This window comes from Leucoraja erinacea, chromosome 6 (assembly GCF_028641065.1).
Source record: "Leucoraja erinacea ecotype New England chromosome 6, Leri_hhj_1, whole genome shotgun sequence".
Taxonomy (NCBI): Eukaryota; Metazoa; Chordata; class Chondrichthyes; order Rajiformes; family Rajidae; genus Leucoraja; species Leucoraja erinaceus.
Genome location: NC_073382.1, coordinates 19,033,766 through 19,058,861, shown reverse-complemented (window position 1 = coordinate 19,058,861; position 25,096 = coordinate 19,033,766). Strand labels below are relative to the sequence as shown.

At 43.6% G+C, this 25,096-nt stretch overlaps 1 protein-coding gene across 1 annotated transcript in view; it reads left to right on the top strand.

Annotated features, from left to right (window-relative positions):
- The window catches only part of LOC129697948 (protocadherin-9), a 756,718-nt gene that overhangs the window by 546,826 nt on the left and 184,796 nt on the right, over positions 1 to 25,096 (top strand). The window lies entirely within an intron of this gene.

Here is a 25,096-nt window from a genome sequence, read left to right as displayed (position 1 = left end):
AGCAATCTGGAGCTTCTTTTATAAAACGCCATCGAAAATAAACTGGCCATGGCAGCCGCTGGTCATTGCTGCTTGGATTAGTTACTGAGGCATGCCAGATGACCAGTTTGAAAGCGGGTCTTGGGGGTGCCAAGCAGTTCTATTGAACTGAGCCGGTTTTGAGGAAAAAACAGCTCCCATATCAGTTTGGACTTTGTCATGTTTGTTGTCATCCTGTGCCTGCTAGTGCCTGGAGGAGCATCAGCTGCTTTCCTTGGCATTTGGCCATGCAGACTTACAAATCCTGGCTCTCCATCTTCTGTCCTTGAGAACACCAACCCATGTCTACATCCTGAAGCATAACACGGCTTAGACGCACTGTCCCTCTCTGATCTCCATTCATGTGCAGCACCACCAATTTAATATCCCCATTCTTGTGTCGCTGTCTCTGCAACTTTCTCCAGCCACAGAATCATTTAAGTCATCTGCACTCCATTAGTTCTGACCATTTGCATCATCCTCAATTTTCTTCTTCCCTCCATTGACAACCCTGCCTTCACACCAGCACTTTGTGAATTTTGAAGTTTTTGTCCTTGAATTTCTTAAGCAATACCACAGAATATATAACAATCCCTTGGCTGCTTATTTTTAAACTGCCCACTTTCCTCGATAAGATATAGGTTTAGCGGGGGCTGCATTATCACCCAGAACTATGGGGTGTCTCCAGAGGTGGCTTGAACGTGTGACCATCTGAGTTTGAGTGAAGGCTATCACCCACAAAAGCATGGTTGATGCGCAATAGTCCCACATATTATACAATATCTCTGCCAGAATATGTACTTTAACGGCTTGTATTCGCTAGAATTTAGAAGATTGAGGGGGGATCTTATAGAAACGTGCAAAATTCTTAAGCGGTTGGACAGGCTAGATGCAGGAAGATTGTTCCCGATGTTGGGGAAGTCCAGAACAAGGGGTCACAGTTTAAGGATAAGGGGGAACTCTTTTAGGACCGAGATGAGAAAAACATTTTTCACACAGAGAGTGGTGAGTCTCTGGAATTCTCTGCCACAGAAGGTAGTTGAGGCCAGTTCATTGGCTATATTTAAGAGGGAGTTAGATGTGGCCCTTGTGACTAAGGGGATCAGGGGGTATGGAGAGAAGGCAGGTACAGGATACCGAGTTGAATGATCAGCCATGATCATATTGAATGGCGGTGCAGGCTCGAAGGGCCGAATGTCCTACTCCTGCACCTATTTTCTATGTTTCCATTAACCCCAAAATCTGTGCTGCCAACCAAGAGGCAGCGTCAAAGGAGTCCTGCATGGTCAGGAATGCTGTCTGTTGGATGAGACTGTCTTAGGTACACTTAATTAAACCCATGGCTCTATTTTGAAGGAGAATGGGGGAGAAAATCCGAGAAACATAGATAGCTTCTATCTTCTTGCCAATCCAATTTCCTGGCCAATATTTGGTGCAGGCTCGAAGAGCCGAATGGCCTACTCCTGCACCTATTTTCTATGTTTCTATGTAACCATCCAAACCCCTTCATGAATCATGTTTTTTTTCCTTCCAATACCCCCCATCCCCCCAAATAAAACTACAATCGGTCTGAAGACGGGTCCTGACCCAAAGCTTCACCTTTTCATTTTCTCCAGTGATGCTCTCTGATCCATTGAGTAACTGTAGCGTTTTGTGTCTATTCCCCATGATTCAAACTTGCTAATCATCAAAGTTTATTAAGAAATCCCACAGAATACTTAATGGTGCTGCGGATGTTTAGATTTAATCTGCCTGGTTTTTGCCCTCCTGCTTGATTCATCCATAAAGAAGCCAATAATTAACAGAATTTATTAATTCAATAATAACAATGATTAATTTAATGATTAATTTAATAATTAATAAAAATAACAATAATTAAAATCTGAATTTTCCCAATCTCTTCCGGCTCCCAATCTCTCCTGCTTCCATCAAACCCACAGCACGTTCTTGCACCCCTGCATTTTATAAAGTCACAAATTATGAAATGATACATCAGCTTCTTGAATAGCATCTGACTAAATAAAAAGGCACACTAGTCTTGTTTCTGACATTTCCAAGGCATTTTATTTGAGTCGAAGGGGTCACATACAGCTCCAATCTCTGCAAATTTCAAAACATGACTAATTACTGAATGTTCAATGTAAATATTATTTGTTTCAAAAGGCTGCAGCTGGAAATCTCTTCTTTTATAATTTAATATATAATTTGAATATTTGAATTTTCTTTGTTCAGAGATTGACAGGCACACATTTGTAAAGGCAGAGACCAGGTCTTGAGAAACGTTTCTGCCCAGAATGAAATATGCAGTTATTAAGACTTGTTAAAGATGTGGAGATTTGTGAAATAGATATGTCATGCATTCCTGTTGATAAATACAGTAAGAACATTAAATAGTGATTTTGGCATCAATCCCATAAATGTTTGTGATGTAAAGGTACACTTCTAAAACTAGTATAAAAACTACAAGCTTTAGCAGCTTGTTTCATCATCAATATGACACTGTTAAGCTGATAAGAACGACCAAACATAGATCATTGCCAATCTTTCAGACGGCACTGAGATTTACAACCCATTGAAATGATGAGTGTTGAGGTAGTTGTGCAGAGAGTAACTTCAGTTCTCTTGAGATGAATGTGAACATTTTCACCTTTTATTAATCTGTGTGTTTTTCCCCACGACTTAAACATTTTTAAACATTGCTCAATGAAATAACTTGCATTTGTGTCTTAGTTTTTATCACCCTTCATCTTATGCACTCCCTTAGAATTAGATAGTTATAGAGTTCTAAAGTTATAGAGGCACAAAGCATGGAAATACGTTCTTGGGCTCATCAAGTCTACACTGACAATCTCACTGTACCATAATTGGTACATGTGACAATAAACCGACCTTGATACTTTGAAACAATCAATAATCACATTTAAAAAAAATTCTTCCCACATTGTCATTAACTCCACCCAGATTCTGATTACATAGAAACAGAATATTTATAGCATGCGTAGGCCATTCGGTCATTCAGGTTTGTTGATCATGGCTACGTCTCTACCTAAATACCATGCTCTTGCTTTCTTCTCCTTCTCCTTGCTGCCTTTTGTGTCTGGGAACATTTAATGAAGTCTGGTTATATTCTGATTACATTCTCAACTAAAGGTTCAAATTTCAAAGGTTCAAATGTATTTGTCACATGCACCATAAGGCGCAGTGAAATGAATATACCATGCAGCGTTACAATTAAAAAAGGATATAATACACAACAGGAGAGCTCCCCCTCCCCTCACCCCACTCACCATCAACAACACCACAGTCATATCTATGGCATCTTTTAAGTTCCTGGGAACAATCATCTCCAAGGACCTTAAGTGGGGGGCGACCATCGACTCCACAGTCAAAAAGGCACAACAAAGGATGTACTTCCTACGGCAGCTGAGGAAGCACAATCTGCCACAGGCAATGATGGTTCAATTCTACACGGCCATCGTACAGTCTGTTCTCACCTTCTCCATCGTGGTCTGGTTTGGCTCAGCCACCAAGCACGACACCCGGAGGCTGCAGCGAATCGTACAATCAGCAGAGATGGTTATTAGCTGCAACCTTCCCTCCATTGATGAACTGTACACTGCAAGGCCCAGATCATCTCTGACCACTCTCACCCTGGCCACAAACTCTTTGCATCACTTCCCTCTGGAAGACGACTTCCATATAACCATATAACCATATAACAATTACAGCACGGAAACAGGCCATCTTGACCCTTCTAGTCCGTGCCGAACACATAATCTCCCCTAGTCCCATATACCTGCGCTCAGACCATAACCCTCCATTCCCTTCCCATCCATATAACTATCCAATTTATTTTTAAATGATAAAAACGAACCTGCCTCCACCACCTTCACTGGAAGCTCATTCCACACAGCTACCACTCTCTGAGTAAAGAAGTTCCCCTTCATGTTACCCCTAAACTTCAGTCCCTTAATTCTCATGTCATGTCCCCTTGTTTGAATCTTCCCTACTCTCAGTGGGAAAAGCTTTTCCACGTCAACTCTGTCTATCCCTCTCATCATTTAAAAAACCTCTATCAAGTCCCCCCTTAACCTTCTGCGCTCCAAAGAATAAAGCCCTAACTTGTTCAACCTTTCTCTGTAACTTAGTTGCTGAAACCCAGGCAACATTCTAGTAAATCTCCTCTGTACTCTCTATATTTTGTTGACATCCTTTCTATAATTAGGCGACGAAAATTGTACACCATACTCCAGAATTGGCCTCACCAATGCCTTGTACAATTTTAACATTACATCCCAACTTCTATACTCAATGCTCTGATTTATAAAGGCCAGCACACCACAAGCTTTCTTTACCACCCTATCTACGTGAGATTCCACTTTCAGGGAACTGTGCACAGTTATTCCCAGATCCCTCTGTTCACCTACATTCTTCAATTCCCTACCATTTACCATGTACGTCCTATTTTGATTTGTCCTGCCAAGATGTAGCACCTCACACTTATCAGCATTAAACTCCATCTGCCATCTTTCAGCCCACTCTTCCAACTGGCATAAATCTCTCTGTAGACTTTGAAACTCTACTTCATTACCCGCAACCCCACCTATCTTAGTATCATCTGCATACTTACTAATCCAATTTACCACACCATCATCCAGATCATTGATGTACATGACAAACAACAGTGGACCCAACACAGATCCCTGTGGCACCCCACTAGTCACTGGCCTCCAACCTGACAAACAACCATCCACCATTACTCTCTGGCATCTCCCATTCAGCCACTGTTGAATCCATCTTGCTACTCCACCATTAATACCCAACCATTGAACCTTCTTAACCAACCGTCCATGAGGAACCTTGTCAAAGGCCTTACTGAAGTCCATATACACAACATCCACTGCTTTACCCTCATCAATTTCCAGAGTAACATCTTCAAAAAATTCAAGAAGATTAGTTAAGCATGACCTTCCAGGCACAAATCCATGTTGAGGATTTGACTTTGACTTCGGATTGTCAAAGCTGCCACAGCCAGACATAAAAACAGTTTTTATCCACGAGTTATTGAACGAGTTATAGAACTGTATGCTCTACTCAACAGCCAAAAATCTGTAGACTCCCTTTGATCTGTTATAGAAATTAGGTGCAGGTATAGGCCATTCGGCCCTTCGAGCCTGCACCGCCATTCAATATGATCATGGCTGATCATCCAACTCAGTATCCTGTACCTGCCTTCTCTCCATACCCTCTGATCCCCTTAGCCACAAGGTCCACATCTAACTCCCTCTTATACATAGCCAATGAACTGGCCTCGACTACCCTCTGTGGCAGAGAGTTCCAGAGATTCACCACTCTGTGTGTGAAAAAAGTTCTTCTCATCTCGGTTTTAAAGGATTTTGCCCTTATCCTTAAGCTGTGACCCCTTGTCCTGGACTTCCCCAACATCGGGAGCAATCTTCCTGCATCTAGTCTGTCCAACCCCTTAAGAATTTTGTAAGTTTCTATAAGATCCCCTCTCAATCTCCTAAATTCTAGAGAGTATAAACCAAGTCTATCCAGTCTTTCTTCATAAGACAGTCCTGACATCCCAGGAATCAGTCTGGTGAACCTTCTCTGCACTCCCTCTATGGCAATAATGTCCTTCCTCAGATTTGGAGACCAAAACTGTACGCAATACTCCAGGTGTGGTCTCACCAAGACCCTGTCCAACTGCAGTAGAACCTCCCTGCTCCTATACTCAAATCCTCTTGCTATGAAAGCCAACATACCATTCTCTTTCTTTACTGCCTGCTGCACCTGCATGCCTACCTTCAATGACTGGTGTACCATGACACCCAGGTCTCGCTGCATCTCCCCCTTTCCCAATCGGCCACCAAAATGGATAACCTCACATTTATCCACTTTATACAGCATCTGCCAAACATTTGCCCACTCACCCAGCCTATCCAAGTCACCTTGCAGTCTCCTAGCATCCTCCTCACAGCTAACACTGCCCCCTCATCCGCAAACTTGGATATATTGCCTTCAATTCCCTCATCCAGATCATTAATATATATTATATTGTTGGTTCACATCCTTGATCAATGGTGTTTTATCATTAATGTTTTGTTATTATTAATGTTTAGTGTTTTCTGAGTCATTCGTGATTGTCACTGTTTGTCATGTTGTTACTTGTGGGCGGAGCACCAAGGCAAGTTCCTTGTATGTGAATCCTGAAGAGGGTTTCGGCCCGAAACGTTGCCTATTTCCTTCGCTCCATAGATGCTGCTGCACCCGCTGAGTTTCTCCAGCATTTTTGTGTATCTTCCTTGTATGTGAATACTTGGCCAATAAACCTACTTACTTACATAATTCAACGCAGACATCCACCACAGCATCCTTCACTGTGGTGGAAGGCAATACAGTTCAGTCAGTCCTCCTCCTCCCTTGTTCACCCATGATCGGGACCCTGACCCACCGTAGTCGCCGCTGTGGATGGCCCGATGTTCAAGCCCTCTGGTCAAGATGGTCGTAACGCCAACTTTTGGACACATCAAGGACACCCTGCGGGCTGGAGCTTCCAAATCAGCCACCCCCTTACCGGAGACCAAGGCTTTAAGATGTTGTAGGCTGCAGGCCGGCGTTCGGAGCTCTTCTCCGGGGACCTCCGGCAAGGGATCGCCCGCTCCGCGATGGAAAGTCCGCTTCACGCCTGCCGCCAGAAGTTCCACAGTCCGATGCTCCAAGATGTTGTAGGCCGCAGGCCAGCAATCGGTGTGCTTCTCCGGCAATCCCCGGCAAGGGGTCCGCTCCGTGAAGCTAACTAGAAAGCTGGCCAGATAATCGTGCATTAAAAGTGCAACTTGCGACTGGAATTAAAATTACCTTAATTAAATAAACCTTAAATCATATAGCCGGTGACAACCAAACCTTATTGAATTGTTCACCCAGATTGTTAATACCCTTCCGGGACTGAAATCTGCCACTCTCACTCTGACTGGATATACCTGAATCCAGACATATCACGAGTTGGCCGATTTTTAATTCCCTTCTGAAGTGACTGAGTATGACCAATAGATGGTGATCTTCACAGTGATACCTGCATCCTGTGGGGCCAGACCCTAACCAACTGCTGGTTGAAGCCCAGCCTGGGCGAGAGAAGGTAGTTACATTGCTAGTTGGTTTGCCAACAATGATTTATTTGATTCCTCCTTGGATATGAAGGAATTTTCCACTTCATCCATCAGGATTTAATAGAAGAAACAGGCACTGGACAATATCTTGCAACTTGAATTATTATGTGTCTTCTGCTCAACACTAAGAAGGATGTGATTGCATTGGAAAGTGTGCAGAGGAAATTCACCAGTATGCTGCCTGACTTGGAGGACATTAATAATGAGGAGAGATTGGATAGGCTGGGCTTGTTTTCCTTGGATTGTGGGAGGCCAAGGGGTGATCTGATAGAAATATATAAAATTATGAGGGGCAATAGATACAAGTAGATACAAGGGATCATTTTTGTTATAATAGTGGTATGCAAAATAAGAGGACATAGGATTAAGATGAGATGCAGGAATTTTAAAAGTGAATTGAAGGTTGAGTTTTTTTTTTAACATAGTGAGTGGTTGATATTTGGAACATTCTCCCAGAGGAGGTGTTGGAGTCAGATGCAATGTGTGTTTATGTTTAGTTTAGTTATGAGATCCAGCATGGAAACAGGCTCCTCAGCCCACTGACTGTGCGCTGAACAGCGATCACCCGTGCACAAATTCTATAATATACACTAGGGACATTTTTTACAGAAGCCAATTAACCTACAAACCTGTAGCATACAGACTTCGGACAGACAGCATCCATAGTCAGGATCTAACTTGGGTGTCTGGCACAGTAAGGCAGCTGCAACCACCGTGACGTCGTTTTTGAAATTGGATGTAATGGTTCTCAGGCTCTTTTTGCTGGAGGTCGTATATGGACTTGTTGTATGACTTTAGATCACCACAACCTTGTCCTCAGAAGCGCGTGGGCCTTCTGGCTCAACCTCTGATACTTTAATAGAAAGGTACAGTCCTAAGGTGGGAAAATGGTATTACTGTGGATGGATTAAAAAAAGGTTTGCATGGACATGGTTTTGTGAAGGGCCCACCTCTGTACTGTACACTTTGTCTCTAGGACTCTAATAATTATGTTGACGAAAGGGCATAGGAAACAGCTTATAATCCCAATAGAAAGGCTTACTCCAAGTGAAAATCACATCTCCTTGGGCTCATTGTGTAACTTTCCAGTCCTGTGGTTAATTTATCTGAAGACTGTGGCTACCAGTGAGGTGGAAAATGTCACCTCCAATGTCTATGAATTAAATGGCATAAAATAATTGAAGCTTGTGAAAATATTACCACTTGAATTATTTATTGAAGATAAATGTTTGTCAAAAGAATATGAGCTTCACCAGCCATCTGACAATATACCTCATGCAATCTTACATTTTCCTATCTAATGTAAACTGCCTACCCTTAGGCAGGGCACCTGTTGCCCAAATGGTCTAGTGGATTGCAAGTAGCAATCTCTCATCAGCCATGTGAAAATGATAAACGAGGAAAAAGAGTGTGCGATGTATTAAGGAGATCAGATATTTAAAGTGGATGGATCACCAGGTTTCATTAATAAAAAAGCAAGAAAGGAGATAATCTAGGTTTGAGCTAATGGGTTCCTGTCTGCATGGGCTACAAGTGCTCTGCTGGAAGATTGAAAAATTACTAAAGTAGTTTTTCATTTTAAAACGAGAGATAGAATAGATTGAGCAATGGCAGGCCAGATGATTGATAGAAGGCAAATTCTGAGAGACAACTTTGAGAGCCGCACAGGTTAGTCAAGAACCGCCAGCAGGGATTGCTGAGGGAAAGTTGTCAATGACTGAGTACATTAGATTTTTAGGGAGGCAATGTGAGTTGAGGAGACCAATTTACTTAATGTGGTTTACGTGGACATACTTTGGTGGCGGTAAATGCCTTTGCGACAACTTGAATTTGCAAAGTGTAAATTATAAAAGTAACGACCAACAAAAGCAGATGAGAGGATAAAATCATGAAAAGAGATTAAAGGGCCAATTTGGTTTTGCATCATCATAAGAAAATGAAAGCAGGAGTACACCATTCAGTCCCTTATGCCAGCTCTGCCATTCAAGAAGATAACCCTGATCTTCTGCTTTCCGTCACTTCCCTGCACCAACCCTATATCCATTATTTCTTGGAAAATGTAACAAACTGTATTAAATGCACTTGGCAACTGATCCTCTGCAGCCGTCCAGATAAATAATGCCAAAGATTTACAGACTCTTGTCTCCAAATATCTTGTTAATGCACATGTTTACTTTATATGTTTCACTGACATCAATCGTAAAACATTTTTAGATTGCAAGTCTAATGGGCCTGTCCCACCTATGCGACTTTTTAGGCGACTGCAGGAGACTATGCAGTCGCCACATGGTCGCCACATGTTCGCGGGTGGTTACCGGGGAGTCGCCTTCATGGTCGTGAGCAGTTCCCGCATTCTGGGAACTAGTCGCGGACTCATTATGGTCGCAATGTTGAAAAATTAGCAGCGACTAGAATGAAGCCGCAATGGAGGGTAGCGCGAATTCTCGTGCCATAGGTGGGTCGCCAGGAGGTCCTAGTGGGTTACCAGGAAGTTGAAGGTTCTCGTAGGTTGTAGCCAGTGCTGACCGGTGAATTTCATTGGCTCATTAGGAAAAAAAACGTAAGCAGTAGTTTCCAGAACCAAGGATAACCAACCGGTAATGTTAAATGTCCGCCGAGCTTCACAGCCGTGTAATTCTGGCTTCTTAAAGGTTGTTTCCACTCCTTCTCTCCCCTTCATGTATTCATGCATATTCATGTATATGTTATTGAGTTGGTGTTGTATATAAGCAGGGAATGTTGGGTAATAAATCTCTCTCTTGTGATCCAGGCAACCTGTGTGTAAGTTGTTATTCATTCTGCCGTCCAGAATATAACAAAATTAGCGACGAGGATGGGATAGAGTCCGTGAACTCATCCATTAAATACAGTGCAGGACTGTTTTGCAACATGCAGTATTGTTTAACATTTTAAATAGTAAATAAGGACTTGTGTCGCAGTTGTTTGCGAGCTGGACACGATAGGCCGCAGATCCTTCTTTGCTAGGGACTGGAGTTTAAAACAGCAACTGTACAAATCGGCGAGAGTTTGTCAGGCTATCTCTATGTTGTGTCTACGTGGCAAGATGTTGTCCTTTGGATTGTATAACATTTTAGACTGAGGTTTTTTTTTGTCAAGCTCCTTAAGCTGAATAGCCTTTGTACAGCTTTGTTTTAGGTGAATTGTTACACCAGAACAGTCAGGAAATCGGGGTCTTTCAACAGACATTTTTTAAAAAAGAGAACAACACGATGGCAGTGTCCACGGGCTACATCAGAAACCTTGGCACCTTTGACAAGAGTAGAGAGCGGTTCAGCTCCTATATGGAGAGAGCGAACATGTTTTTCATGGCAAACAACATAATGGAGATTAGTGGGGAAGGAGAGATAGTGACTGAAACAATTAAAGCCGTTTGGGAACGCATGAAAGCAATTCTGCTCACGGAGATCGGTCCTGAAATGTACGGCACACTCGTGAATCTCCTTGCGCCCTTAAAGGCAAAAGACGTGCCATTCAATGACATTATGAAGAAGTTGGAGGGGCACTTCAACCCAAAGCCTCTGGAAATTGCAGAAAGCTATAAATTTGGCACTAGAAACCAGAAGCAGAATGAAACAATCAATAAGTACATTGTTGCCCTTAAAACCTAAGTTTGCGCTGTAACTTTGGAACCTTTCTCGGAGGTGCACTACGTGACTGATTTGTTTGTTGGTCTAGTGGATGAACAAATTCAGCCCAAACTCATGAACACTCCAGATCTTACATTCGAGAAAGCATGCAAGATTGCTACCACAATGGAGATGGCATCAAAGAATGTGCACGAGTTTCGTCCACCATGGACTCCAGTGGCCCTTTACGGTCACAAGGCAGTGTCTATGGCCAAACCAAGAGGCGCTAAACCAAAACCAAAGTATGGCAGGGAGTCAAGTTCAGCCAGTTGTTATCATTGCATCGGTAATCATTCATCCCAATTTTGTCAGTTCAAAATGGCCAAGTGCTGTAACTGCCAGAAGAAAGGACACATCGCCTCAGCATGTCGGGCCAAGCTTAAATCAGGAAACCAACAACCTGCAGGAAACAAGCGGCAACACCAGAGAGGAGTTCATAACTTGTAGATGAACCCAGATGGAATTGAACTTGGGTTGTACACCATTTATGCAACCAACGTCGATAAGCCTGCAACCAGCCAAGGCAAGAAATTTCTAACTAAACTATTGCTTAATTAGCAGTTAATCAATATGTGTATTGACATGGCAGCAAATCGTTCGGTCATGAGCTAAGACCTGGACGAAACAAAGTTCCCGCAGATACCATTGTTTGAGAATAAGGTCAAACTGCGAATCTACTCGGACGGAGTTTTGGAGACATGTGCATAAATGAACTGTAAAGTTCAGCATAATTCAGTCAATAACACTGCCCATCATAGTAGCCAGCCACAGAAATAAACCTTGGAAATGATTAGCTGAGTAAAATAGAATTAGACTGGAAGAACATTTTCAGCATCGATTTGTCCAAATCATGTATTGAGAACGTCATAAGCAAACATGCAACATTTTTGCCGACATTTACACGGGAATAACAGGGTACTCTGCACACATTTAGCTTAAGTAAGATGTGAAACCTGTGTATTGTCGACCTAGACCTGTACCATATGCACTAAAGCAACAAGTGGAGGAAGAACATGACAGGTTAGAGCGGAATGAAGTACTCGTGAAGACAGACCAGAGTAACTGGGCAACGCCAATTGTGGCCGTACCCAAGGCCGACAAACTGTTCGATGACTTCAAAGTCACAATCAACCAAGCCGTTGATGACGAACAATATCTGTTACCAACCTTATATCTGTTACCAAGATCTGTACCCAGAACCTACCGGAGCAAGAGTCTTCACTAAACTGGATTTGTCTCACGCTTACGCCCAACTCAATGTCGACAAGGAAAGTCGGCAGTACTTGACTATCAACACACATACGGGCTTGTATTAGAAACATAGAAAAATAGAAAATAGGTGCAGGAGTAGGCCATTCGGCCCTTCGAGCCTGCACCACCATTCAATATGCTCATGGCTGATCATCCAACTCAGTATCCTGTACCTGCCTTCTCTCCATACCCCCTGACCCCTTTAGCCACAAGGGCCACATCAAACTCCCTCTTAAATATAGCCAATGAACTGGCCTCAACTACCTTCTGTGGCAGAGAATTCCACAGATTCACCACTCTCTGTGTAAAAAATGATTTTCTCATCTCGGTCCTAAAAGGCTTCCTTCTTATCCTTAAACTGTGACCCCTAGTTCTGGACTTCCCCAACATCGGGAATAATCTTTCTGCATCTAGCCTGTCCAACCCCTTAAGAATTTTGTAAGTTTCTTTTTTTTTTAATATTTTATTTTATTAGAAGTAAGTACAGTCATATGGCACCAAAGTGCCTAATATATATTTTCATAATACATTTTATGTACAACTTCTTTTTTTTTTGTTACATTGAAAAAAGATGAGAATAAGAAAAAGAAGTTAGATAGTAAAGGATAGAAAGATGTGAAATATATAGTGTGTGAAGAAAGAGAACGAGTAAAATAATTTTGTAAGTTTCTATAAGATCCCCCCTCAATCTTCTAAATTCTAGTGTGTACAAGCCGAGTCTATCCAGTCTTTCTTCATATGAAAGTCCTGCCATCCCAGGAATCAGTCTGGTGAACCTTCTCTGTACTCCTTCTCTGTATTCATATACAAAGCTGCCTTATGGTGTGAAATCTTCCCCGAAAATGTTCCAGTCTCTCATGGACAAAATGTTACAAGGCATTCCGCACTGTGTGTGCAGCCAGGATGACCTACTGATATTCACAGAGGGCATGGTAGAACATCTGGAAATCCTCAAGCAAGTTCTCACACGACTGAACTGCCACAATGTCAAACTGCGACAAAGTATATGTGCATTTGCGCAGTCAGAGGTGGTCTACCTTGGACTCAAAGTAGACGCCAACGGACTTCGCCCTGTGAAGGCGAAAGTGGAAGCAATAGTGAATGATCCAAAACCCAACAATGTGTCAGAGCTACGATCATTCCTTGGGATGATGCAGTTCTATGCACGATTCCTTCCAGATTTAGCAACTGTGCTAATGCCACTACATCATCTGCTACAAAAAGATGTGAAATGGATGTGGGGAAAGGAACAACAACGTGCATATGACATCTGCAAGGAAAACTTGACAAGTAACAAACTCCTTGTTCACTACCATACAACACGTGAGATGAAACTTGCTTGTGATGCTTCAAGTTATGGTGTAGGTGCAGTGATCTCCCACGTAATGAATGAAGGACAGGAAAAGCCTATTGCTTTTGCATCCCGCACCCTATCACTGAGTGAATGCAATTATGCAAAGATAGAAAAGGAAGCACACAGCATCGCGTTTGATATCAAGAAATTCCATCAGTTTCTTGTCGGCAGACCATTCACCCTAGTGACTGATCACAAGCCGCTACTACTGATACTTGGTCCCAAGTCAGCTATACCTTGCACGGCAGCATCAAGGACCACAGTGGTCTTTTCAAAACATCTCCAGTAACTTAACAACTGCCACAAAGAACTTTATTTTGAAAGAAATAACATGTTCATACAGATTGCCTCCATGTCTTGAGGTGTAATGGCATCACTGAAGTTTTGACAGAATAATTATCACCTGTACTGCAGCTGAAATCCCTCTTCTGTGCCTTGTCCCAATCTTGCATTTGTCGAAAACTTTTACAAGTTCAGAGACAAAGCTTTTATTATCTTGGTGGGGTTTATGCCATCATGACATTTACATCAATGTCTGAAGCTGCTCACAGAAGGATTCCAACAAGAACATTGATGGACAGTTGACAAGACACACACACGTTGCCTCAACGTGTACTTGCTGTTATAAAATAGACACAGTGAAAGGTTAAACTAAAATAATCCACAGAAGCTTTTTTACCTGTTTAACCATTTTGAGACTGCAAATTATATTCCCTTATAAGCTAGAATTTCTTTTCCAGGTTATGTGAAATATTAGGCCCACCAAGGACCAGATCAAAAGACAAGTCCGCGCTACCTTTGAATTGAAAATAAATCTCAAACAGAGAGAGCATGAAACATTGAATCATACATCACAGAAAGAATTGAGAAGGGAATGTAGGTATAGTGGTTAAGGTGCCAGACTGGCAGCTAGAATTATTGACCATAGTTCAAATCCCACCATTATTCTGGATTTTATTTTTGTTTAAACTACTAGTGTCAGGCACAAAATCCTTCAAGGGAGGAAATTTATCATCTATGTCTTCTCTGACCTACATGTTACTCTTAACTACTTCAGTTGAGAAGAATATGAGATACACAAATGTCCATAAAGAAACATAGAAACATAGAAACATAGAAAATAGGTGCAGGATTAGGCCATTCGGCCCTTCGAGCCTGCACCGCCATTCAATATGATCATGGCTGATCATCCAACTCAGTATCCTGTACCTGCCTTCTCTCCATTCCCCTGATCCCTTTAGCCACAAGGGCCACATCTAACTCCCTCTTAAATATAGCCAATGAACTGGCCTCAACTACCTTCTGTGGCAGAGAATTCCAGAGATTCACCACTCTCTGTGTGAAAATCTTTTTTCTCATCACGGTCCTAAAAGATTTCCCCCTTAATCCTTAAACTGTGACCCCTTGTTCTGGATATCTTGTGAATGAAGAAATGAAAAGATTTTGGACTGCACTGCTCGTTCTATGATTTGTCTTTCTCACTAAATATAACGCAAATAGAAAAAAAACAGTTGCATAATGGTGAATAAACGCTAGCATTGTAGAATGCTGAACCAAATATAAATGGAGTATTATCAGTTTGTAGAATGATAAGTACTTGGGTTTTATTTTGTGATCATGACCAATGAAGTATGTACAGATTAGAAGGATCAGATGCTGAAGGATTTTGGCCTTTAACCAAAATAAGGATTGCTGAAAATGTTCACAAGGTCATGCATTGTATACGTGCAGATAAGCACGATTTATGTTTTGGGTCGAGGACTCTTCTTCAGAACTGGAAAAGAGAGAACGTGTGTTTTAAGTGAAGGAGTGGGGGATGAGCGGAGAAGAAAGGGGGAATGTCCACGAAAGAGTGCAGAACAAGGTAGACAAGAAAACAATTACTTCAAAAAATGGAATATAGAATAGAATGGTACAAGAACAAAAAGTCATATCCATGACACGCCAAAAGGATTCACCCAAAAATTGTTAAATTCACTATGAACTAAGATTTGTAAAGTATCTAACTGTAAGCTAAGGTGCTGTTACTTAAGTAAAGAGAGTCAAGAGTGTTTTACTGTCATGTGTCCCAGATACAACAACAAAATTCTTACTTTGCTTGGGCATCTTTTCATCAATAAGAGATGCAACAACAGAAAAGGCAGCGTAATGCATGAATGTATGGAACTGGCTGCCAGAGGAGGTAGTTGAGGCAGGGACTATCCCAACATTTAGGAAACAGTTAGACAAGTACATGGATAGGACAGGTTTGGTGGGATATGGACCAAATGCTGGCAGGTGAGACTAGTGTTGCTGGGACATGTTGGCCGGTGTGGGGAAGTTGTGTCGAAGGGCCTGTTCCCACACTGTATCACTCTATCACTCTATGACTCTAAGTGTGAAAGGTGACTGGAAACACAGATTCACCTTACATGGAGTTTTTTCTGCAAAGTGGTTGCCCAATCTGCATTTGGTTTCTTCTATGTAGAGGGGATCACATTGTGAGCTATGAATACAGTGTATTGAAATCTCTACTATGGTTCTGATCTGCGCATTTGGTCAGAATGAGGCAGATCCTGATTGAGTATTTTAAATGATGCTTCAGTAATGTAGTGTCTTTTTAAAGATTAAACTGCAATTATATCACAGCACAAATCCATCAACCCAGGGATTAAGTTGTCTTTTTTGCTGCATAACATTGGACGTAGCTGGAGCTGTTGGAAAGTGTGAAAATCATGGATATGGTCAGGTAGAAGGAAGGAAATGGTGATCTTTGGACCAAAGCTGATTTAATGGGACCTGTTGCCATGCTTTATGACTATTAATATTTATAACATTGATTTTTAATTAAAAAAATTATATTAATACAATATTGCTGTGTGTAGATGCATTCAACCCCCCGTGATGCCCAGCGGTCTCGGAAATCCCCCAGGGTGCCCATGGACAGTGCGTAGTCCCTCTGTAACACCACCCAGGCATGGACGTAACCACGGAAAAGGGGTAGGTAGCTTGCTCGGGCAGGGCCCTCTTCCACCTGGCGCCGTGACTCGCGGATGGCCAGCTTGGCCAGGCCCAGGAGCAACCCAACCAGGACATCTTCGTCCCTACACTCTCCCCTATGCACAGGGTGTCCATAGATGAGGATGGTGGGTGAAAAATGCAACCAGAAGGCAAGGAGCAGCCCCTTTAGGTAATGGAACAGGGCTGCAGCATCACACACTCCATATACACGTCGTACACAGAATCTTCCAGCTCAATAAAGTGGCAGACGGCTGGCGAGTCTGTGAACCGCGAGAGAAACAGCTTGCAGGGGACTCATCGGTGCAGTACCCTCCATCCCAGTTCTTCGATGTAGAGTGGGAGAATCTCTACGTAGAGGGACCTCCACCAGGGGCCCCCCTCGTGATCGGAAGGCAACACCGACCGCCACAGTGTCCAGACGGTGGTAACCAGCCTTATTTTTAATCAAAAATATTTATTCAAATATTAAAATACTATTGACAATACAATAAAACAAAAACAGAATCCACCACCATAATGCGACAAACAAATATACTAAGTAAGTTACTAAACAACTATATTGTAATCCTTGTCCAGGATATATTCAACCCCCTCAGTGCCCAGCAGTCACAAAACCCCCCCAGGGTGACCATGGACAGGACCTAGTCCCTCTCCAGTACCAACCAGGCATGGACATAACCACGGAAAAGGGGCAGGCAGCTTGCTCGGGCAGAGCCCTCTTCCACCTGACGCTGTGACTCGCGGTTGGACAGCTTGGCCAGGCCCAGGAGCAACCCAACCAGGCCACCTTCGGCCCTACCCTCTTCCCTACACACAGGGTGTCCAAAGATGAGGATGGTGGGTGGAAAATGCAGCCAAAAGGCAAGGAGCAGCCCCTTTAGGTTTTCGAACAGTGGCTGCAGCCTCACACACTCCATGTACACGTGGTACACAGACTCTACCAGCCTGAAAAAGTGGCAGGCGGCTGGCGAGTCTGTGAACCACGAGAGAAACAGGTTGCAGAGGACTCCTCAGTGCAGTACCCTCTACCCCGGGTCTTCGATGTAGAGGGGGAGAATCCTTGCATAGAGGGGCCTCCACCGGGCCCCCCCGCGTGACCGGAAGGCAACTCCGACCACCACAAGTGGTAACCAGCTTGGAGAGGATGATGGTATTGAACGCCGAGCTGTAGTCCATAACGTAAGTGTTGACGTAAGTGTTTTTATGGTCCAAGTGATCCAGTGGGGATTGGAAAGCCAGTGAGATTGCATCCTCCATTGACCTGTTGTGACGGTAGGCGAACTGTAGTGGGTCGAGGTTCTTGTTGAGGTAGGAGTTGAGAAGCACCATATCCAACCTTTCAAAGCACTTCATCACCACGGACGTTAGTGCCACTGGTCGATAGTCATTGAGTGCTTTGGAAGATATCAAGTTCACAGAACACAGGAGAACAAGCAAAAATGCATTTAGACTAGTCAAGTGTTGAGATAAATGTGGTTGAGTATTTCTGCAGTAGATGAGCTGAAATAGTGGGAGAATTGGGAGACGCAAAAGGCATAGAAATTGACAATCATAATCATGTTGATGTCATGGAATTGTGGTTCAAAGGTGTCCTTAGATCTGATTGACTTTGCAATAGGTGTGAAGGTCAGAAAAGGAATGAGTGGCTGATCATCTGCATTTGCAACAGGATTACAGACGACAGCTTTGGCTGTGCCATTATTTGTTCGGGTTGCATGTTTCCTCCTGGAGAAGTGAATGCTGGCAGTGAAGTCTGGCAAGTTAGGAATGGTGAAGAGGTAAAGCTAGTTATAGAGTCATAGTCATACATTCTTACAGAGTGGAAACGTGGCCTTCAGCACAACTTTCCCACACTAGCCAACATGTCCCATCTACACTAGTCCCACCTGCCTGCATTTGGACCATATCCCTCTAAACCCATCCTATCCATGTACCTGTCTAAATGTGGGGGATCTTATAGAAACTTACAAATTTTTTAAAGGGTTGGACAGGCTAGATGCAGGAAGATTGTTCCCGATGTTGGGGAAGTCCAGAAAAAGGGGTCACAGTTTAAGGATAATGGGGAAATATTTTAGGACTGAGATGTGAAAAACATTTTTTACACGGAGAGTGGTGAATCTCTGGAATTCTCTGCAAAAGAATGTAGTTGAGGCCAGTTCATTGGCTATATTTAAGAGGGAGTTAGATGTGGCCCTTGTGGCTAAAGGGATCAGGGGGTATGGAAAGAAAGCAGGTACAGGATACTGAGTTGGATGATCAGCCATGATCATATTGAATGGCGGTGCAGGCTCGAAGAGCCGAATGGCCTACTCCTGCAGCTATTTTCTATGTTTCTATGTTTCTATGTTTCTTAAACGTTCCGACATTACGTGCCTCAAGTACCTCTTCCGGTAGCTCATACCATGCACCTTCCACCCTTTGCATGAAAATGTTTACCCTCGGGTTCCTATTAAATCTTTCTCCTCTCCCCTTAAACCTATCTCCTCTGGTTCTCGATTCCCCTACTCTGGGCAAGGGACTCTATGTGTCTACCATATCTACTCCTCTCATGATTTTGTACTTGATTCCTCTTCCTGTTAATGTACAGCCATTGCCATATTTTTTATTGTGCTGCTTGGTGACTTCAAATTACAATACCTTCACGTTTGCTGTTATTTTGAATTTGAATTTGAATTTGAATACCTTTATTGTCATTCAGACCTTACGGTCTGAACAAAATTTCGTGCCTGCAGTCATACATACAATCATACAATAATAAACAACAATAAACACAAATTAACATCCGCCACAGTGTATCCTCCAAGCACCTCCTCACTGTGATGGAGGCAAAAATCTTAGGGTTACTGTCTCTGGGCAATGGCATAAACAGTCCCGCGGCTTACCGAACCCCGCAAACGGGCCGGCTCAAACACCGCGGCCTGGGGTGGTCGAAGCTGCCGCCCTCCAGTCCAGCCGACGTGGCCGCTGGCCCGCGGCTGAACCCAGGACTCAGGTCACCGCCGCCAGAACGTCGTCCCAGCCACCGGAGCACTGTTCCAGCCCCGAGCCGGATCGCCCTCACGTGAGTGCCGTTCCTCCCTCGAGCTGGGCCACTCCGACGGGAGTGCCGTTCCACCTCGATCTGGGCCACTCTGACGGGAGTGCCGTTCCACCTCGGGCTGGGCCACTCCGACGGGAGTGCCGTTCCACCTCGGGCTGGGCCGCTCCAACGGGAGCGCCACAGCCCCTCACGGGAGAGTCTCAGCCCCTCGCCAGGCCGCCCTCACAAGAGCGTCACAGCCCCTCACGGGAGCGCAGTTCCAGCCCGAGCTGGGCCGCCTTCACGGGAGCGAGCCCAGGGTGAGTCCAGTCAGGCTGCCTCTGGAGCCTCGAGGTCGCCAGCTCCGCCATTAGGCCTCAGCGCAGACGGAGGCAGAGAAGGGGGATACGACAAAAAAGTTGCATTCCCCCGAAGGGAGAGACAGCAAGCCCCGTTTCAACCCCCCCCCCACATAAACACAACCTAAAAACCAAAAACGTAACTAGACAAAACAAAAAAAAACAACACAAAAAAGTAAAGACAAACGGACTGCAGGCGAGCCGCAGCCGTTCACCAGCGCCGCCACTTCCGGAAATTTGAATAATTGCTGTGAAACTTGAAAATAAATGCCCTACGTTCTCAGAATAATGTACTTTCTGTATTTCTGTTTGCTATTGGTACAGTAAGTACCATGATATTAACTTACTGTGCGCAATTTCCCACTTGACTGAGGGGAATCAAACTAAACAAGGCATTTTATTGCTTAAGTTATGTCCATGAAAAGGCAATTTCTAATTATAACTACATATTAACATGTGTAACAAGACTTGAGGTCAATGTGAATCTCCAGCCAAATGCTGAACCAGGCACCATAAACGTTCTCTGAAGTGATGATCATACGCAACAAAAAAGCTGGTCTTTGTTTTGTCTGTACACTTGTTAATGATCAAATACATTTTTCTTGTGATTCAAGCATATACTTAGAAGCCATGCCTCCAGCTTATGCCTATTTTCACAGCAACTTGTGACAGATCTGCTGATAACCATGGGTATTGGCAACGTGACAAAGAAATGGCGTTTGCACAACATGGTTTTATAAAACAAAGCTTGGATTTATGTACGATCCTCACATCAAATGCATGTGGTCTATAACATAAGGACACAGGAGACTGCAGAAACTGGAATATCGAGTATAATGCCTCACCAACAGTCTGTCTCGTCCCTTCCTTCTTTGTTGATTTATAATATGGATTAAATGTATGTTTTAGTGTTCTTTAGCTTGTTTTATGGGGGGGAGTTGGGGGATACTTTTTTAAATCTCTTACCTCGACGGAGATGCGACTTTTCTCGTATCGTATCTCCATCCACACTGTGGCCTAACGTTGCGGAGTTGACGGCCTCTTGCTGGGGACCGACTTCGGGAGCTCCAACCGTGGGAGCCCGCGGACTTAACATTGTGGAGCTGGCGGTCTCTTTTGGGGATCGATCTCGGAGCTACAACTGCAGGAGCCTGCGGACTTTAACATTGTGGACTTTGCGTCCCTGGTTTGGGACTCACTTCGGGAGCTCCAGGCCGCAAGAGCTTTGACCGCCCCGATCACGGGAGCTTTGATCACCCCGACTTGGGGGCTTTGATCGCTGGCTGCGGAAGCTTCGATCATCCTGATTGCGGGTGGTTCGATTTCCCCAACCGTGGGAGGGTAAAGAGGGAAGAAGAATAGACTTTATTGCCTGTGAGGAATGTTGGAAATCCGCTATGGTGGATGTTTATGTGATCTTTTATGTAGTTGTGTGTCTTGTTGCTTTTTTTTTGTATGGCTGTATGGTAAATCGAGTTTCACTGTACCTTAATTGGTACACATGACAATAAACGGCCCTTTAGAACCTTTAATAAAAAAAACTGCTGGAGTAACTCAGTGGGTCAGGACCACCAGGGAGAAGCCTGAGAGAAACGAGGAGTGCTGTAGGAATCACAGAGGGAGATTAGTGAGTGAGGGTCTTCTTCAATGTATAGCAATACATTGTGGAGCATTCTCCTCCATGGTTGAACCAATTCAAGCATAATGTTTGATTTAAAAACAGACAAGATGAACAAACATAGATAAAGAGGCGTATGGAATGCTTGCCTTCATCGGTAGGGAATTGAGTGTGTTATGTTGCATCATTACGATGCCCTCTAGTTTTACCTACCTCTGGCAGCATGGCACGGGTGGCATGAGCAGCATGGTGGCGCAGTGGTAGGGTTGCTGCCTTACAGTGTATGCAGCGCTGGAGATCCGGTTTTGGTTTGATCCCGACTACGGGTGCTGTCTGTACGGAGTTTGTACGTTCTCCCCATGGCCTGTGTGGGTTCTCTCCGAGATCTTCAGTTTCTTCCCACATTCCAAAGACCTACATGTTTGTAGGTTAATTGGCAATTGTCCCTAGTATGCGTAGGATAGTGTTAATATGCAGGGATCGCTGGTCAGTGCGGACCCGGTGGGCTGAAGGGCCTGCTTCCACGCTGCATCTCTAAACTAAACTAAATTAAAAACTAATCACAAGGAGATTTCTTGCAGTCTACCCTATCTATACACCTCATAATTTGATATACATCAATCTTGTTCTGCCTTAGCCTCATATGTTACAGAAAAAACAGAGGATCCTCTGGTTATGGATCCTCACAAGAGAGGAAACATCCTCTCCACCTGTACGCTGCCAAGACTCCTCATGAATGTATATGCTTCTGTTGAGTTTCCTCTTTCTTTTCTAAACTTCATGGGATACAAACTTATCGCATAAAGCCTTTCCTCAGAAGATAACCTGGCCATTATGTTAGCATTCATAGCAAAAGGATTTGCGTATAGGAGCAGGAAGGTTCTACTGCAGTTGTACAGGGTCTTGGTAGGACCACACCTGAAGTATTGCGTACAGTTTTGGTCTCCTAATCTGAGGAAAGACATTCTTGCCATAGAGGGAGTACTGAGACAGTTCAACAGACTGATTCCTGGGATGGCTGGACTTTCATATGAAGAAAGACTGGGTAGACTCAGCTTGTACTCGCTAGAATTTAGATGATTGAGGGGGGATCTTATAGAAACTTACAAGATTCTTAAGTGGTTGGACAGGCTAGATGCAGGAAGATTGTTCCCGATGTTGGGGAAGTCCAGAACAAGGGGTCGCAGTCTAAGAATAAGGGGGGTCTTTTAGGACCAAGATGAGAAAAACATTTTTCACACAGAGAGTGGTTTCACACATTGAGGCCAGTTCATTGGCTGTATTTAAGAAGGAGTTAGATGTGGCCCTTGTGGCTAAGGGGATCAGGGGGTATGGAGAGAAGGCAGGTACGGGATACTGAGTTGGATGATCAGCTATGATCATATTGAATGGTGGTGCTGGCTCGAAGGGCCGAATGGCCTACTCCTGCACCTAATTTCTATGTTCTATGTATGAATTGTGACAAGGAATATAGGTGGGAGGGGAAAAATAGGTGTGAGTTCAGGTGGACATAGGGAAGAGCGAGAAAGTGGTGAGGGAGAAGGGGGGGGAGGGTTGCTGCATGTGGCCCTGCTCTGGCAAAGGAGGAGGGCCAGGGCAGAAAGGTCAGTATGGGAATGGGAAGGGGAGTTGAAATAGTTAGGGACCGGAAGATCCAGTAGGCCCTCGTGGACCGAGTGCAAGTGTTCGGTGAAATGATCGTCTAGTCTACACACGGGCATGCCAATGTAAAGGAGGCCATATCGGGACCACCAAATGCAATGTTAGAGGAGGTGCTCGTGAGCTTCTGTCTCACCTGGAAGCACTACTGGATGTGAGGGAGAAGGTAAAGGGATAGGTGTTGTAGGAAAAAGTACCTGGGGAGAGGGTGGTTTGGGTGGGATGGGATGAGTGAACTGATGAATTGCAGAGGGAGCGGCCACTGTGGAAGGTGGAAAGGGGTTGGAAAGATGTGGCTGGTGGGGGGCGGTGGGATGGAAATCACGTTAAAGGTGACAGAAATGTCAAAGAATGGTGTATTGAATACGAAGGATGGTGGGGTGAAAAACTATGACCAGAAGAAATCTATCCTTGTTGCATCTGGAGGGGCTGGGAGTGAGAGCAGAACTACAGGATGCTGAGGAGACGTGGTGGAGGATCCAAAAGCTATGCTTACCAATTAAAGGGAACCTCTTGGACCTGTACATCAAGACCTGCTGGATCTCCTGGTTGCTAACCATCTTAATTTTCCTTCCCATTCCCATACTAGATAATATGATAGTAACATGATAATCATTAATTTCATGATTAGGTATAGATATGGCTATAAGGCAATTTATCTGCTTTTCATCAAACTAATGTAGTTGAATTTCCCTTTATGGAGAATATAACCATCCATTTATAAAGGTGGCTCCTATGACGGTCCAACTAACCTACAGGAGTGTGCTAAACTGGTATCCTAGACATATTCATGTTTTTGGTAAAGACCTGAATTCGGAACACACTGACTCAAAGGCAAGCAAATTATCACAGGCTCCAACATTCAAGTTCATACACTGATCACCGGGGGTTCAGGTATGGCAGGTCCTGAATATTGATAGATATGAAATGTACTGGATGCTTGCTGTCAGATTTATAGTTTTAACATCAGAGGAAAAGCTGTAGCAAGCAGATTGAGTCAGAGGCTACATACAAGAGATATCAGGCAAAGTATTGATTAAACACAGCAGTGCTGCGGATAATAACATGAAGTCAGGCATTTCTCAGATGAAGGAGAGATATAATCAGGGCTTCCTGATCTTGCTTTACTCAGTTCTGCCTGCTCCCAAGAAGTTTGCATCTCCCTTCTCTGTCACTCCACTCTGCATTCTTCACTCTATTTTGATACCTCAGAGGAATATTAATAACAAAATGAATGAACTTAACAAAAGAAAACTTTGCTAATGCGTAAAACCATTTGGTGCTTCTGAGATGTCAAGAACAAATGGTTATAGATTTTTCAGTCAAAGTTGAAGTCAGCTTTTCAATTATGTTCTTTATAAAATAGCCGCCTTCTGCCTTCAATGAAATAAAACAGTTTATTATCCACTGACCCCTGGTTCAAGGAAAAAATTGTCTGCCAATAATTTATAAAATCACGTGCTTTTATTGATCGTGGTGAGGTTTTTTTTCTGAAGACTAAACAATTTAATTCCTATTATGGGCTTAACAATGTTGTGTTCAACAGTAATGTTTTTGATCTTTAGTGTTCAACAATAAGCCCTTTAAAAGGCCTGAATTTGTTGTGTTTTCTGAATGCCTTTGGTTAAATTCTGAAACCTAAGTAAGATAAGTTCAACTATTGCTGAAAAAAAGCACAAAATTGTCAGGCCAGATTTCTTCTCTTCAATGACACGGTGTTGGAGCTGCTGCCTCACAGTGCCAGAGACCCAAGTTTGATTCTGAACTCGGCTGTTACTTGTGCAGAGTTGCATGTTCTCCCTGTGACTGCATGGGTTCTTCCGGGTGCTCGGATTTCCTCCCACATTCCAAATATGTACAGGTTTTCAGGTTAATTGGCTTCTACAAATTGCCTCGAGTATGTCGGGAGTGGATGGGAAAGTAGATAACACAGAACTAGTTAGAAAGGTTGGTGTGGACAGGATGAGCTGAATAGCCTGGTTCCATGCTGTATCTGTGA